Below are 18,703 nucleotides of genomic sequence, written 5' to 3' on the forward strand. Positions count from 1 at the left end.
TAGGGACAGCACACCTGATGGTTTCAATTTTGTTAATAAAGTATCTGGCCAGATCATTATGGGAAAGAGATGGTGGGGGCTGGGAGACAGGAGGTTTGAGGAGGGAGTTAAATTTGTGAAACAGCTCAAAGGGGTAATGGGTATGGGAGTGAACTAGGAAGAAGAAATGTTGTTGTTGGGTATAGGAGAGAGCAGAACTGAAGCACGTAAGAAATTAAGGTAGAAAAGATCAGACGGATGTCTGGATTTCTGCCAATAGCACTCCACAACTCTAGTACGGGAGCAGAGGGAGCATATGTGGAGGTGATCCAGGGTTTTGGTTTAGTGGTACAAGATCGGTGGAAGGTGTGATGAGCAAGAGTGAATCCATTTTGTAACGCAGAAGCCATTTTATAAAAGACTGTTCTTTGACCCTGTGAACAACCAACATCAAAGGAGGAATTTGAGGAGGAACTGAATTATCTTGCTGTCAGGCAGAAGAAAGACTGCCGGGTGTGTGCACTAGATAAGCTATCTTGCAAAAACAGCCTGTGGGGAAGGCATGGAGGAAAGAGTAGCTATCCCTAATGGCTTGAGAAATCGAAGCAGAGAACCAGGACCCACTGCACAGCGCAATCGCCATAAGCTAAGAACTGGACCCCAAATGGAGGCAAAACCACCAAAAACTTGCACCAAGATGCCTATAGCGTGGCTGCTGGAAACCACCTAAGAATCATGCCAGGAGGCCATGCTGTGGTCAACCAGACTCTCTGAACTTCTCTGACAAAGAACCATCTGTACGAACTTGGGGCAGACAGACAAGTAGCTACATATTTGTGTGTGTGTGTGCGTGTGTACCTGTGTATGTGTGCATTTACCCTTTTAATGAGACAAAGAATTGAATAAAGCTTTTTGCTATGGTGGTTTGGTTTTACTTTGAACTTGTGACTGAGTGCCTGACTTAAGTTTAGGTTTGGCTCCGTGGTGGAGGCCAGGTTGGGTCTTGGGATCAAACATAGAGGAGGATTTTTAGAGGTTCAAAGCCAAACAGGTCAGAAGGGCTAGAGGGTTTGGGGCATCTTTAGCTGCCTCCAGGGAAGGTTAAGCTAGGCAAGGACCTCAGAGATGAGCTCATAATTTGAGTGCCTGAAAATAGGGTGAGGAGACTCCCAGAGATGGGCTCATGTCAGAAGGAAGGGAGTTGATTTCAGTGGAGTTGGGTCAATTTGTGCATCAAGAGAAGGTAGTTTGGGTATGCAGACCAAACGAAGCCTGATGCCTTTAAAATAGAACAGTGCCTGGCACTAGTAAGCACTTAACAAATACCATAATTATTATTAATCTTGGAGGGGGACTAGAGGGGATAAGAACAGATTCATAGAGGGTGGGTATATAGGAAGTAGAGAAGGGAAAACTGCTGAGGGTGGGCATAAATATATTCAGAAGTTCTAGGAATAATAATAATGATGGTATTTGTTAAGCGCTTACTATGTGCAAAGCACTGTTTTAAGCCCTGGGGGAGAAACAAGGTGATCACGTTGTCCCTTGTGGGGCTCACAGTCTTAATCCCCATTTTACAGATGAGGTAACTGAGGCTCAAAGAAGTTAAGTGACTTGCCCAAAGTCACACAGCTGACAAGTGGCAGAGCCAGGATTAGAACCCATGACCTCTGACTCCCAAGCCTGGGCTCTTTCCACTGAGCCCCGCTGCTTTGTTCCCTTCCCACAAGGAGCTCAGTCCAGAGGAAGGAGTGGTGGGAGTCTATGAGGCTGAAGAAAAGTGAAGCTAGTCTACATTTTGATGCCTCACCGTTAGGCACACACAGCACTTACAGCACATGTGCTTACTATGAGCCAAGCACTGTTCTAAGCACTGGGGTAGACACACAGAAATCAGGTTGGACACTGCCCCTGTCCCACATGAGGCTTGCAGTCTTGATCTCCATTTTACAGATGAGGTAACAAGCACAGAGACATTAAGTGACTTGCCCGAGGTTGCACAGCAGACAAGTGACAGGAGTGGGATTAGAACCCAGGTTCCTCTGATTCCCAGGCCTGGGGCTCTATTCACTAAGCCATGATGCTTCCCATGTCCCACAGGGGGCTCATGGTTTTACAGTCCTCTAGATGATAAGCTCATTGCGGGTAGGGACTGTATCTACCAACTCTGCTAATAATAATAATAACGTTGGTATTTGTTAAGCGCTTACTATGTGCCAAGCACTGTTCTAAGCACTGGGGTAGATACAAGGTAATCAGCTTGTCCCACATGGGGCTCACAGTCTTCATCCCCATTTTACAGATGAGGGAACTGAGGCCCAGGGAAGTTAAGTGACTTGCCTAAAGTCACAAAGCTGATAAGCGGCGGAGCAGGGATTTGAACCCATGACCTCTGACTCCTAAACCCATGCTCTTGCAACTAAGCCATGCTGCTTCCCTAATTCTATTGTATTCTCCAAGGCACTCAGTACAGTGCTGTGCTCTCGGCAAGCGCTCAATAAATACTCATTCATTTGTATTTATTGAGCACTTACTGTGTGCAAAGCTCTGCACTAAGTGCTAGGGAGAGTACAATATAACAACAAACAGACACCTTCCCTGCCCACAACACGCTTACAGTCCAGTGGGGGAGACAGGCATTAACAGAAATAAATAAATTACAGATCAGTACAATGATGTAAATATGATGACAGATTCCTCCCCATTTTACAGATGAAGGAACTGAGGCCTAGGGAAGAGAAGTGACTTGCCCAAGGTCACACTGCGGACAAGTGACAGAGCCAGGATAAAAAGCCAGGTTCTTCTGACCCCCTGGCCTGGGCTCTACTCACTAGGCCACACTGCTTCCCTTCTGCCTAGGCTCAGAAACATCCGCGTTCCTATAGCCATGTCCTTCCGGCCTCTGTTGGCGACAGCGAAGTTGTTGTTGCACAGCGGCACTAGGGACCATGACCTTATAATAATAATAACAATAATAATGTTGGCATTTTTTAAGCACTTACTATGTGCCAAGCACTGTTCTAAGCACCGTGGTAGACACAAGAATGGCTGATGGGTTTACATAATTTAAGAGTGCTACAAATTCACTGGGAAAGGCTTGTTGGAGGAGGTAGGATTTTATGGGGACTTTGAATGTAGGGAATGCCAGGGTCTGTTGAATTTTGAGAGGAATGGAGTTCCAAGCCAGAGGAACTTGTATGAATAGGGATACAGATGTAGGAGAGCTGCGAATGGAGTATAGATAGAAGGTCATCTTGACAAAAGAAAAGAGCAGGTGAAGAGAGCAGAATGGCAAGGTGGGTTATGTTGACAAAGAGCCATGAAGTCTATGGTGAGGAGATTTTTCTTGATAGATTGAGGTTCAGAGAGCCAGTGGAGAGTTTTAAGGAGAAGACGTACGTTCAAGACAAGACATAACCAAACTGCCTCTAAAAACACAGAGGAAAAAGGAAACTTTCAGCATCAAAGCATGGCCTGGTGGAAAGAGCTCAAGCCTGGGACTCAGAGGACCTAGATTCGGGTCCTGGCTCTGCTACTTGTCTGCTGTGTGACTTTATTATTGATTGATTGATTACTCCATTTATTTTACTTGTACATATTTACTATTCAGTTCATTTTATTTTGTTAATACGTTTCGTTTTGTTGTCTGTCTTCCCCTTCTAGACTGTGAGCCCGCTGTTGGGTAGGGACCGTCTCTATAATGTTGCCAACTTGTACTTCCCAAGCGCTTAGTACAGTGCTCTGCACACAGTAAGCACTCAATAAATACGATTGATATTGATTGATTGATTTAGGCAAGTTATTTAACTTAACTGGGCCTCAGTTTCTTCATCTGTAAAATGGGGATAAAATACTTGTTCTCCCTCTTTCTTTGACTGTGAGTTCTATGTAGGACAGGGACTGTGTCCAACATGATTATCTTGTATAGATCCTAATGCTTAGTACAGACCTGAGCACAAAGTAAGCACTTAAAAAATACCACAGTTATTGTTATTATTCTTCAAATAGTCACTGCATGTACATCCCTAAGTGAGAGTAGATGTAACTCATTCCTGCCAACCTGGCTATAGACAGAGAAGGATGTTTGTGCTAACTTGTCATTCTGTTCATTTTAAACTAAACCATCTACTTATTATCAGTCACTTTAAAAGGCACATAAAATGCTAGCCTTGGCAACCTTAAAGGTAGTTATTTGGGGGGACCTACAAAGATATGTATGGTTACTAATTTTACAACAGCTTTTCAAAACAATCAAAAACTTTTAAAAATAGTTTTTTTAAGCAAAAAGTCAGAATGAGTAGTAGGTTAAAAGGACAGGGAGTAAAACACCACGAAATCAGTCTACCATGTTTTAAACACAACCAATTTTATCACCTTCCCCAACAGAAAATTCCCCTCTCTAGGCTAAAAACATATGCCTAGCCTCTCAGTTTGGTAAATATCACTGAAAGAAAATGACAGATAATCTTTCTTGCAACATTTGGGACAGAAGGTTTTCTAATAAATTGTTTTCTCTAAAGGAGAATGTTCAATTATAACATCCTGGCACATTCTACAGGCAAGCAAAACCATGACACAACCCTGCTGCAGGTCACTTTTGCACCAGAAATGTTCAGAAACAACCACGGGCTGGCTGATTATTGTTTGAAAACCATACAATGGCACATCAAGTACTTACTGGTGGTAGAACACTGAGACTATATTGGATATAGTTTTAAAACATCACAAGCCTTTTCCCTTCTAAATTCACTGTTATTATTCAAGTGTTGGCATGCAATGAATGGGATCCTGGGACAAGGTTCTGTAACAGTGGCTTTAATCATGAGAATGAATCATATTGCCAGTGTAAAATGCAGCTGCCCATTCTGTACTCTTTCAATTAGTGTTTAACAGCAGTAATTTTGTTTTGTCTAATGTAGCATGTAATTATATACACTAGACCTGTCCCCATCCTCTTCCACACACATATACCCACTTAAAGAAACATACTCATGAACATAAACAACTAACATACATCCTTTATTTATTTTTCCAAGTATTTTCCTAAGTTTAGTTGGTGCCCAGGAGTGTTCCAAAAATCATCTTTCCAATCCAATACTCCTTTCCAGTTCTCATTCTCCCTTCAAATGCTTTGTACATCTCTATCTTCAGTCCGCATCCAAATTAAGAGAAGAGAAATGCAGATATGAGTGGAAAAGTGAGAAATAAGTGAAAATAAGATTGGGGTTCTTTCTGCCATGATAGTAACTTGACTTCTCGTGTCTTGATTTTCCAGCTTTCCCATGTGGTTAGTTTACTTCTTACTTCTATATTTGGGCTCCTAAAGGTGCCATTTTCTTGCATTTTTTGCATGGTGCCAAGTCATTACTGCACAGGGAAATTTCATACCATACAATGAAATTCTTAAAGAAATTCCAGATAGAGACCCAGAAGTAACTATTAGAAATTCTTATTCCAGTTGGATTATGAGACTATTTAGGATGATGTAAATATTGCCCTACACAGGCACAGACTTCAGGTTACATCAAAGTAAACACAAACATTCCTTTCCATTTATGAGTAATCCATCTATCAATCATATTTATTGAGTGCTTACTGTGTGCAGAGCACTGTACTAAGCGCTTGGAAAGTACAAGTTGGTAACATATAGAGACAGTCCCTACCCAACAGTGGGCTCACAATCAATGGTATTTATTGAGTGCTTACTCTGTGAAGAGAACTGTACAATACCAAGTACAAATCTAATATTCTTTATGACTTGTTCACATAAACAAGGACCATATATCCTCACCCACTGAGAGATTTTTTTTGTCCCAATATTCCAAAACAGACAAAGAATCTCCAAAGACTCTTAAATTCTAGATTTCCTTTTGACCCATGTGATTGGGAGGAAGAGTGGACTAGTAAGAAAAAGCATGAGAAGTGGAAATCAGGAGATCCAAGTTCTAAACCCGGTTCTACCATTCGTTTGCTGTAAGATCTTTTTCAAAAACTTATATTTGCTAAGTGCTGTACTAGTCACTGTTAGTCACTGTACTAAGTGCTGGGATGGTTACAGCTGATCAGGTTGGACACAGTCCATGTATCCACTCTCACAGTTTTAATCTCCATTTTACAGATGAGGTAACTGAGACACAGATGAGTTAAGTGATTTGCCCCAAATCGTACAACAGACATATGACAGAGCCAGGATTAGAACCTGGGTCTGCTGATTTCCAGTGCCTGTTGTCTTTCAAACTAGTCTACACTGATTCCCCTTTGGACAAGTTAGAGCTTGGAACTTTGACAAGTTGCTTAACCTCTCTGTGCCTCAGTTTCATCACCTGTAAAATTATTGTTCCCCCTTCCTCTTAGACTGTGAGTTCAGGGTGAGACAGGGACTGTGTCTGATTTGATTATCTGGCATTTACTACAGTGACTAACATGGCACTTGGCTGCTAGAGAAGCAGTGTGACTTAGTGGAGAGAGCATGGACTTGGGAATCAGAGGTTGTGAGTTCTAATCCCAGTTCACCATGTCAGCTGTATGACTTCGGGCAAGTCACTTAACTTCTCTGGGCCTCAGTTACCTCATCTGTAAAATGGGGATTAAGACTGTGCGTCTCACATGGGACAACCTGATAACCTTGTATGTATCCCAATGCTTAGAACAGTGCTTGGCACATAGTAAGCACTTAACAAATACCATCATTATTGTAGTAAAAGCTTAATAAATAATATCATTACCATATATGCACTTCAAAATAGTATTGCCTAATGGAAAGAGCAAGGGCCTAATTCATTCATTCATTCATTCAATTGTATTTATTGAGCGCTTACTGTGTGCAGAGCACTGTACTAACCGCTGGGATACATACAAGGTTATGAATCCTAATCCCATGCTCTGCCACTTTATCTGTTGTGTGGCCTTGGGCTGTAGCTCCCTCATCTGCAAAAATGGGATTCAATACCTGTTCTCTCTCCTACTTACAATGTGATCTCCATGTGGGACTTGATTATCTGTATCTACCCCAGCACTTGATAGTATAGTGCTTGTCACATAATAAACACTTGACAAATATCATAATTAGTATTATTACTCCAGTATCCATAATTTTCATAGCTCAATCCTCTTTACCAACTTCACTATGCCTAATGCCAATAAATTCCTTTAAGGTCTTTGAAGGAAATAAAAACCAATTATATGAATTCTAGAGAGAATTCTGATTCACTTAAATAGCATGCATATCATATAAATAAAAAAGAGTTATTTCTATGTTCCTGCTCTTCAGTCTCTGGTTTTATAATTGAGGTTTACAAAAATAGGCAATTACTTTGTACTTCATTATAAAGAATTTCAAACATTCATTTTAAAATTACTATTCCAATCAAATCACTATGATAGAAGTGAAGTTCACTGGCTCTTCAAGAAAGAGATTATGGCTTCCCAAATGCAACCTTTGAAAATTATTTAGTTCACCCCAATCCAAACACCACTTCAATGTGAATTGTAAACCGTGGATATGCTCATGAATACATGTATTGTGTGAAATAATGTCTTTCCATTTTCAACTGTTAATAAATCTTTAAAAAAAGGAATTAGAAGGTCTAAACATTTCAGCAATATCTTTTCACTAAAGAGCCCTAAAGTCTATGGATTTATGCGTGCTTATGTTCTTAAAAATAGACTTAGGTGAAAGGTCATTTGTAAGGCAACATTTCTCCCAGGAAGACAAATCACTTTCTATACCTCAATTAACCTTCAAAACATTCCATGAGGCAGGTTTTCTGAAAACATTACTGTTCTTTAACAAAGATATTAATTCGTTCTGAAAAGTTTGTCCATTTTATAGCAGTAAAGGCATTCATGAATTTTAAAAGCATGAAGGAAAAGGAGAGGTACTACAGGACTCATTCAATCACCTTGCCCTTCCTACTCCACCTTGCCACTCTTCTACAGCTCAGCCTGCACACTTCACTCCTCTAATGCTAACCTTCTCACTGTACCTTGATCTCATCTATCTCACCAGCCAGCCTCTCACCCACATCCTGCCTCTGGCCTGGAAAGCCCTCCTTCCTCATATCTGACAGACAATTACTCTCCCCCGCTTCAAAACCTTATTGAGGGCACATCTCCTCCAAAGGATCTTCCCTAAGTCCTAATTTCCTTTTTTTCAACTCTCTTGTGTGTCATTCTGATTTGCTCCCTTTATTCATCCCCCATCCCAACCCCACAGCACTTGTGTATATATCTGTAATTTATTTATATTAATGTCTGTCTCCCCCTCTAGACTGTAAGCGAATTATGGGCAGGAAATGGGTCTGTTGTACTCTCCCAACAAGCACTTAGTACAGTGCTCTGCACATAGTAAGCACTCAATAAATACAATTGGCTGGCTGACTGATTGACAGGAGAGCAAAAGAAAACCAACTGGCTTTCCTAATTCTTCTACATTTCCAACACCATAGATTTAGGGGTAGGGACTTGCACAGGTACAGTGACTGCATTTGTATCCATTCAAAACCAGGTCAACCACTCATACCATCCTTGAAAATCTCCTTTCCCAACCTGACTCCCAGGTATTGAGTTAGCAGACAGATTGGGAAGGTGACTTCACCTTAAGGATTAGGGGCAGGAGCAGTGGAGGAGCTGAGAATGTTTGGCAGGTGTGGTAACTCCATCTATAATTAATTCATTCATTTGCTTCAATCATATTTATTGAGCATTTACTGTATGCCAAGCACTATACTAAGCTCTTGGAAATTACAATTGAGCAACAAAGAGAGACAATCCCTGCCCACAATGGGCTCACAGTCTAGAAGACGGGAGACAGACATCAAAACAAATAAAAGTATCAACAGCATCAATATAAATGAATAGAACTAGAGATATATATGCACACCATTCATTCATTCATCATTCAATCGTATTTATTGAGGGCTTACTGTGTACTACGCGCCTGGGAAGTACAAAGTGGTAACATATAGAGACGGTCCCTGCCCAACCACAGTCTCACAGTCTAGAAGGGGGAGACAGACAATAAAACAAAACATATAGACAGGTGTCAAAATTGTCAGAATAAATAGAATTATACCTATATGCACATCATTAACAAAATAAACAAGTAAAACAGACATTAATATAAATAAATAGTATTATAGAGTTGTACATATATATAGCCCCCTCTCAGGGTCACACCTGGAGAGTTTCCAGTACTCTAGCAGTCATGATTACAGGAGGGAGAGTCAAGCATAGGCATACCCATTCCACTACTAGCTTAAGCAGTGGCTAGTGAGTGGAAGGCAATCTGCTACAACTCAAAACTCACCTGTGCTGGGCAGCAGCAGCATGTGAGAAAATCGAGGGCAGAGACTCATTTAATGTGCAGAAGGAGACAATGGTAAACCACTTCTGTATTTTTACCAAGCAAACTCTATGGATACACTGCCAGAACGATTGCAGACGTAAGCGAGGCATTCTGGGAGAGATGTGTCTATGGCATCATTATGGGTTGGACACAACTCTACAATATAAGATAACAACAACAGCATACATACACAAGTGCTGTGGGGCAGGGAGGAGGGTAGAGCAAAGGGAGCAAGTCAGGGCGAGGTGGGGGGGAGGGAGAGCTGAGGAAATGGGGGGCTTATTCTGGGAAGGCCTCCTGGAGGAGGTGAGGCTTTATAGGGCTTTGAAGGGGGAAGTGTGATTGTTTGGTGGATGTGTGAGGAGGGAGGGCATTCCTGGCCAGAGGTAGGGCATGGGTCAGGGGTTGACAGCGGGACAGGTGAGAACAAGGCACAGTGAGAAGGTAAGTACCAGAACAGTGCAGACTGGGATGTAGAAGGAGAGAAGGTAGGTGAGGTAGGAGGGAGTAAGGTGATGGAGAACTTTGAAGCCAATAGTGAGGAGTTTTTGTTTGATATGGAGTTTGATAGGCAACCACTGGAGATTTTTGAGGAGCGGAGTGACACGCCCAGAATGTTTCTGTAGAAATATAACCCAGGCAGCAGAATGAAGCATAGACTGAAGTGGAGAGAGACAGGAGGTTGAGAGATCAGAAAGGTTGCTGATCCTATCCAGTCGGGATAGGATGAGTGATTGTACTAATGTGGTAGTGGTTTGGATGGAGAGGAAAGGGCAAGCCTTGGAGATGTTGTGAAGGTGAGACTGGCAGGTTTTGCTGATGGATTGGATGTGTGGGGTGAATGAGAGATCAGAGTCAAGGATGACATCAAGGTTGCAGGCTTGTGAGATAGGAAGGATGGTAGTGTCATCCACAATTATGGGAAAGTCAGGGGGAGGCCAGGGATTGGGAGGGAAGATGAGAAGCTCAGTCTTGGACATGTTGAGATTTAGGTGATGATGATGGCATTTATTAAGTGCTTACTATGTGCAAAGCACTGTTCTAAGCGCTGAGAAGGTTACAAGGTGATCAGGTCATCCCACAGGGGGCTCACAGTCTTAATCCCCATTTTACAGATGAGGTAACTGAGGCACAGAGAAGTTAAGCGACTTGCCCAAAGTCACACAGCTGACAACTGGCAGAGCCGGGATTTGAACCCATGACCTCTGACTCCAAAGCCCGTGCTCATTTCCACTGAGCCACGCTTTGGGTGGCAGGAGGACTTCCAGGTGGAGATGTCCTGAAGGCAGGAGGAGATGTGAATTCATTCGATTGCATTTATTGAGCGCTTACTGTGTGCAGAGCACTGTACTAAGTGCTTGGGAAGTACAAGTTGGCATATAGAGACGGTCCCTGGAGGGAGGGAAAGAGAACAGGGGAGGAGATAAAGATAAAGATTTGGGTACCATCCACTTAGAGATGATAGTTGAAGCCATGGGAGAGAATAAGTTCACCAAGGGAGTGAGTGTAGATGGAGAATAGAAGGGGACCAAGAACTAAGAGTAGGGCTTGCCTTGTCTTATACTGTTGACGCATAGCAACTTCGTGTCTCTCCCAGAACGCCCAGCTCGATTTGCAATCATTCTGCTAGTGTATCCACAGAGTTTTCTTGGTAAAAATATGACAGTGGTTTACCATTGCCTTCTTCAGCACAGTAAACTTGAGTCTCTGGCCCTCAATTCTTTCCCATGCTGTTGCTGCCCAGCATAGATGAGTTTGACTTGTAGCAGATTGCCTTTCACTCCCTAGCCACTGCCCAAGCTAGGAATGGAATGGATATATCTCTGCTTGACTCTCCCTTCCATAGCCAAGACTGGTAGAGTACTGGAAACTCTCCAGGTGTGATCCTGAGTAGGGTTAAGAGTGGGTGTGCAGACTGTAACGTGGATTTGCAAAACAATCAGTAATTCTATCATAAGGAAAATGAAATTCAATTACATTCAAGAAGTTTTAAATGAAATGTGAATAGCTAGGTACTAGAAGTTCATTGTAAGTGGCTTTCTTCTTTCAAATTGACCGCCATCTGCTTTACCTATCTGCTCTCTTCACCATCTATTCTTCAGCTCTCTGTCTTCATTCCTTTCAAGTCAACTATTTAGAAACAAGGCCTGAACATTTTCACAGAAAATTTGTTGAGCACTTGCCATGTGCAGAGCACTATACTCAGCATTTGTCATAGTCCAATACAATGAAGGTGGTAGGTTTGTTCCCTGCCCCTAATGAGCTTAATCCAGAGATTGTTGAGAGAGAGAGAGAGAGAGAGAGAGAGAGAGAGAGAGAGAGAGAGAGAGAGAGAGAGAGAGAGGTTGGTGGTTGGGGGGGTAACCGGGCCTTCCCATCACATCTGGGGATGAGCCTGCCTATGGATGAAGAAAGGCCACCCATTTAATTATTGGGATTGGAGAAAACACCAATAAGAACAAATAAAAAGTCTTTTATTTCACTGCTTGAAAGGAAAGAGAGAGAGAGAGAGGGGGAGAGAGAGAGAGAGAGAGAGAGAGTGTGTGTGTACATACATGTGTGTGTTGTGTAACTGAATCACACATGGTATGCTTGCATACGTATATATTTGTATTTCAGTGTGCGCTTGTATGCCTATGAGTACATGAGTGTGCATGTATGCCTATGCGTGTACATGAGTGTGTGCTTGTATACTTATGTGCATGCATGCAAGTGTATGTTGGTATATAATAATAATAATGGCATTTATTAAGTGCTTACTATGTGCAAAGCACTGTTCTAAGCGCTGGGGAGGTTACAAGATGATCAGGTTGTCCCACGTGGGGCTCACAGTCTTCATCCCCATTTTACAGATGAGGGAACTAAGGCCCAGAGAAGTTAAGTGACTTGCCCAAAGTCACACAGCTGACAAGTGATGGAGTGGGATTTGAACCCATGACCTCTGACTCCAAAGCCCGTGCTCTTTCCACTGAGCCACGCTGCTTCTTCAGGTATATGCCTGTGTGTGTATGTTTGTGTTTGCCTATGTGTGCATATAGAGAAGCAGTGTGGTTTAGTGGCAAGAGCACGGGCTTGGGAATCAGAGGACATGGGTTCTAATCCCAGCTTCACCATTTGTCTGCTGTGTGACCTTGGGCAAGCTACTCAACTTCTCTGTACCTCAGTTACCGCATCTGTAAAATGGGGATTAAGACTGTGAGCCCCACGTAGGACTACCTGATTACCCTGTATCTACCCCAGTACTTAGAACAGTGCTTGACACATTGTAAGTGCTTAACAAATACCATTATTATTATTATTATTATTATTTAATATCAGCTCCACCACTTTTCAGCTGTGTGACCTTAGGCAAATCACTTCACTTCTCTAGACCTCAGTTCCCTCATCCATAAAATGGGGATTGAGACTATGAGCCCCACATGGAAAAGGGGCTGTGTCCACCTGAGTTGCTTATATCCACCCCAGCTCTTAGTACAGTGCCTTGCACTAAGTGCTTAACAAATACCATAAGAATTATAATATTATTATTCCTATTCATGCACCGTTTTCTTTTGATTCCTCTAACTCTTTAACCTCACTCACTCTATTTCCCTGGAATGGACATCCCACAGACCAAAACCCTCATAAAATCCCTCCACCTCCAACAAACTTTCTCCAGTTAATTTCCCAGCACCCTGAGCCATATCACACCTTCAGCTATCTCTAGCATTTATGAACATATTTACACTCATGTATATATATACGTGTGTTCAATTACTCATCTTCAACCACTCTAGTTGTAAATATTTATGCTTGTCTCAGATTGAAACTCCTTGTGGGCAAAGAATACTTCATTTCTCAATTCTGTACTCTCCAAGAGTACAGTGCACCATATCAACTGAGCACTCAATAAATACAACAACTACTACTACTACTACCACCACCACCACAGTGCTTTGCATATAGTTAGCGCTTAATAAATGCCATTATTATCATTATTATTATTATTATTATTACTACTAGGACCCTAGTGAGTTGAAAGAGACACAGCATAGGTCTGGGACTCAGAAGGGCTGACTGACTGATCAGGGTTCTAATCCCGACTCCTCAATATGTCTGTTCTGTGGCCTTGGGCAAGTCACTTTACTTCTCTGTGCCTCAGTTACCTCATCCGTAAAATGGAGAAAAAGACAGTGAGCCCCTTGTGGGACAGGGACTGTGTCCAACCTGATTAGCTTTCTATATACTCCAATGCTTAGAATAGTTACTGACACATAGAAAGAGCTTAACAAATATGTCCAAGACTGAACTCCTTATCTTCCCTCCCAAACCCTGTCTTCTCCCTGACTTTCCCAACACTGTTGATGGCACTACCATCCTTCCTGTCTCACAAGCCCACAACCTTGGTGTCATCCTCGACTCCACTCTCTCGTTCACCCCTCACATCCAGTCTGTCACCAAAACCTGCCGGAATCACCTCTGCAACATCGCTAATATCCACCCTTTCCTCTCCATCCAAACCGCTACCCTGCTCATTCAATCTCTCATCTTATCCCAGCTGGATTACTGCATCAGGCTCCTCTCTTATCTGCCATCCTCCTGTCTCTTCCCACTTCAATCTATACTTCATGCTGCTGCCCAGATCATCTTTGTGCAGAAACGCTCTGGGCATGTTACTCCCCTCCTCAAAAATCTCCAGTGGCTACCAATCAACCTACACATCAGGCAAAAACTCCTCACTCCCGGCTTCAAGGCTCTCCCTTACTTTGCCCCCTCCTACCTCACCTCCCTTCTCTCCTTCTCCAGCCCAGCCCGCACCCTCCGTTCCTCTGCCACTAATCTCCTCACCGTGCCTCGTTCTTGCCTGTCCCGCCATTGACCCCCGGCCCATGTCCTCCCCCTGGCCTGGAATGGCCTCCCTCCGCACATCCACCAAGCTAGCTCTCTTCCTCCCTTCAAAGCCCTATGAGAGCTCACCTCCTCCAGGAGGCCTTCTCAGACTTAGCCCCCTCCTTCCTCTCCCCCTCCTCCCCTTCCCCATCCCCCCCGCCTTACCTCCTTCCCCTCTCCACAGCACCTGTATATATGTTTGTACATATTTATTACTCTATTTATTTGACTTGTACATATTTATTATTCTATTTATTTTATTTTGTTAATATGCTTTATTTTGTTGTCTGTCTCCCCCTTCTAGACTGTGAGCCCGCTCTTGGGTAGGGACCGTCTCTATATGTTGCCAACTTGTACTTCCCAAGCACTTAGTACAGTGCTCTGCACACAGTAAGCACTCAATAAATACGATTGAATGAATGAATGAACAAATACCATAAAAAAGGAACATCTGGAAAGCCCATATCTACTTTCAGAAGGTAATTTACCCGCTGAAAATAATTATTTGTGTCTTTTGGAGTCAGTTTATGGTCTGAAGGACAAAAAACTGACCCACTTCTTTTAAAATATTAATGATCAATTTGGGTCTTATTCAATAGTTTCAACACTCTAATTTGATATTATCGATTTCTTAGTTTAAAAATCTAAGTGAACAATGTGACCACTGTTCAAACATGAATTTTCACATCCTCACACTTCTCTCCACACTTGACATGCTACACTTGTCCAAAGTGCTTGGCTAAGTTATTTTTCATAAATGTTTTACTTAGATTTTATTTAGAAATATTTGATATCAAAAGGTCATTTATTCTATTTCAAAACTAATATGATTTAGTACAGTATGAGTGGGTAATCACTTGGTTATAATTGCTCCATGTGGAATTCATTTTGGCCACCTTCCTGCTTGATATCTGTGCTCGATGAGTGTGTATTTTATGGTGAAAGCTTCACCTCTTAATCTATATGAATGTTGAACTAATCCCACTAGGGACATCTTCAGCAGGTAAGAGAATATGAAGAAATCATTTTTAACATCATAAAAGCTAAGAAATATACCAACTTGCATAGCAAAACTAAAGAAATATATTTAATATGCTGCACAATACACATCATGACATTTACTGCCAGGGTAGTAGTGGAATAACTCTGTTAAAGTAAAGAGAAATTGATGTACATTTATCTTTCTCAGAATGACATTGTCTCTCCTCTGCTCCTTTACCCCAAATGAATAAAATTTTTAATTATGCAAAGCAAACTGTTGACTCCAGCAAGTTTAACAAACGTCATTACGTATTCTCACTCAAGAAGAACTGAAAAATCGTAGTAGATATTACATACTACTCTTCAGACATCATGACTAATGAAAATGATAGTGTGGTACCTTTATGAGAAAAAATAAGGATTTCATTATTAGTAGCCTAGTTTGCATGAACAAAACATAGTTCCACTTGGGTTTAAGAAAAAAATTGTCAAACCTGACAACTCTAAACAGTAGGAACACATTTCAATATTTTTAGAGCAAAGACTGGAGTATTTGAAATGACAATTATGTTGCCATGTATTAATTGAAGTGAAAATTATTTGTTTGATGTTGCACACATGGGGTTTCTGAATAAGCCTCCTACTTGACTCCAGAGTCTTGCTTTTCTGTGGCCAGAGATACTGTCCTCCTTTCCCTCTTTAGAAACATGTTTGTTTAATTCTTTCTAAATTTAGAATGTATCAACTTATGACCTAATGAAATAGGACAGTTGAAAAGATTAGTAAGTTTGAAAAGTGTTCAATATAAAATCTACCAACTCTGTTGTACTGTACTCTCCCAAGCACTTAGTACAGCACTCTGAACTCAGGAAGCACTCAATAAATACCGTGGCTTGATGCATGAAACATATATAAAGGAACCCACCTTATTAATAGGAGATAATTTATAATTTGGTGGGTCTGCCAACCCAAGCAGCGTGGCTCAGTGGAAAGAACGAGGGCTCAAGAATGCCACTTGTCCGTTATGTGACCTTGGGCAAGCCACTTAACTTCTCTGTGCCTCAGTTACCTCATCTGTAAAATGGGGATTAAGACTATGAGCCCCAAGTGGGACAACCTGATCACCTTGTATCCCCCCCAGTGCTTAGAACAGTGCTTTGCACATAGTAAGTGCTTAACAAATACCACCATTATTATTATTATTATTGTTATTATTCTGCTTCATCCAATAGGTCAGTTTTTACATGCCTTATCCATTCTTCTCAAAGGAATTATCTACACGGTTTTTACAAACTTGGTGGACACAAAGTAATGCTTAAGCAGGTAAAAAACAGTCCAGGCATCATTTCATAGACTAGGCTAGTACGGTGACTAAAGAAAGAATGAGGAATTAATCTTAAAAGAAAAAGCAAGCTGAAAGGGCGAATCTGGAGTGACCTTTGAAATCTGGGAAGTTAAACACTCTTCACATCATTAAGCATTTGAAATGAAAAGTCATTTTTTTCATGCCAAAATCGGACACTTGGTTTCTGGCATTCTTCATCTTTCAAAATTGACATTAAAGGAAAACTTGATTGCTCAGCCAACCAGCCTTATTTGACTCCCTGAGCCACTGATTGCATTCATATGGTTTTTAAGGTGGTATTTCCTCAAGAACTCACCAAGGCCATTGAATAGATGCACACTTTTCCCCTAAATCTCAGATTATACTACCATTTTGCCCTGTCAGGGAGTAAAGAGCAGAATTAGACAGATCAATCGATTAATCAGCGATATTTTTGTAGCACTTAATGTGTGCCCTAGGGAGAGTACAATATAACAGAGCCTGTTGAATGTTTCCTGCATACAATGATCTTATAATCTAGAAAAGGAGACAGACATGGATTTTATAGTCTAGAAAAGGAGACAGAAATTAAAATAAAATTCAGATATGCACCTATGTGCTGGGGATCTAGAGTGACAGAATTAAAAAAGAGCTCTATCTTAATTGAAAAGACGAACTGACCCCTTCTAGACTGCATATGTACCATCTATTAGTGAAAGAGCCCTAAACCAGTCTGTAACTAATTTTTCAAATAAGCCACATAATGTCACTCTGTGACACTTCCCAGTCAAGGAGGCATTTTGCCATCAACTTTTTATTACTATTCCATAATTGATAGGGCTTCTGACATTGTACTTTTCATTTTATCAATTTAGCAAATTTCCAGTGGAATGAATTTGATATTTTCTGTCACATCTTTAATACTTTAAGGTCCTCTCAAAACAATTTCCTTCAATGTTAGCAGCATCATTCACTTGTTCTATCATTGTTTCATCACCTCGGCATCAACTCGGTTCACCATCTCCTTAGTCTTTGGTGAAGCAGTGATTTTTATTCATTCATTACAGAAAAACTGATCATTATAAACGTGGATTTTTCCATCAAGTCTTTGAGTATCACCACTTCTTCTGGATTCTCTATAGTAACCATCAGGCCCAGATATTGGCTCAGCATATAAAATCCAAGTTTTTGGGAGAGTCAAAATTTGGGCAATTTGTTCCCTTGATCACATTAAAAATGCGATAGGAAGCCTCATATCTCAGAGCTGGACACATAGTGACACTTGGGGGAAAAGGAAACCCCTCCGACTCAGGGATTCACTGTTTAAACTAAAATAATGCTTCAGTGCTATGTAAACTAGAACTGGGTATCATTTTTAAAAGGATTTAAGTGTAAGGGATAGGTACACCCTCAACATGCACTTTGTTAAACCAACAACTCGAGTCTAAATACACTGGGGTCTACAAGCAGCATGGCCTAGTGAAAAGAGCAGAGGCCCAGGAGTCAGAGGACCTGGATTCGAATCCTAACTCTGCCCCTTGTCTGCTATGTAATACTAGACTTTTCTGTGCCTCAGTTTGCACATCCGTTAAATGGGGATTATATCCTACTCCCTTGTTCACAAACTGTGAACCCCTTGTAGGATAGAGACTGTGTCCAACCTGATTATCTTGTACTTAATACAAGATCACTTAGTACAGTGCTCTGCACACAGTAAGCGCTCAATAAATACGATTGAATGAATGAATCTTGTATCAATCCCAGGTCTAGATACAGTGCTTGACTCAGTAAGCACTTAACAAATACCACTTAAATTTTTTTTTTGAAAAATGAACATGCACCACAGAGTAAAATAAGATGAATACCTTTACCCTGTTGATACATACTGTGAAACTAAAAATGCAACGCTTGTTTTCTTATCTGATCTTATGTGCTATTAGAAGCAGGTACTGAGAAGCAGCGTGGCTCAGTGGAAAGAGCATGGAGTCAGAGGTCATGGGTTTGAATCGCTACTCCACCACTTGTCAGCTGTGTGACTTTGGGCAAGTCACTTAACTTCTCTGTGCCTGAGTTCCCTCATCTGTAAAATGGGGATGAAGACTGTGAGCCCCACATGGGACAACCTGATCACCTTGTATCCCTCCCAGCGCTTAGAACAATGCTTTGCACAGAGTAAGTGCTTAATAAATGCCATTATTATTATT

The 18,703-nt window shown here is 41.5% G+C and overlaps 2 non-coding genes across 2 annotated transcripts; one reads left to right on the forward strand and one right to left on the reverse strand.

The window, feature by feature from the left end:
• The first annotated feature begins 9,138 nt into the window (after positions 1–9,138).
• Positions 9,139–9,276, forward strand: LOC119926354. The gene has a single exon (XR_005450239.1). It is a non-coding gene; the product is annotated as a small nucleolar RNA SNORA7 (small nucleolar RNA).
• A 1,807-nt stretch (positions 9,277–11,083) lies between these two features.
• Positions 11,084–11,222, reverse strand: LOC119926110. Its single transcript, XR_005450018.1, has one exon. It is a non-coding gene; the product is annotated as a small nucleolar RNA SNORA7 (small nucleolar RNA).
• Positions 11,223–18,703: the final 7,481 nt, after the last annotated feature.

Source organism: Tachyglossus aculeatus, chromosome 3 (genome assembly GCF_015852505.1).
Source record: "Tachyglossus aculeatus isolate mTacAcu1 chromosome 3, mTacAcu1.pri, whole genome shotgun sequence".
NCBI lineage: Eukaryota > Metazoa > Chordata > Mammalia > Monotremata > Tachyglossidae > Tachyglossus > Tachyglossus aculeatus.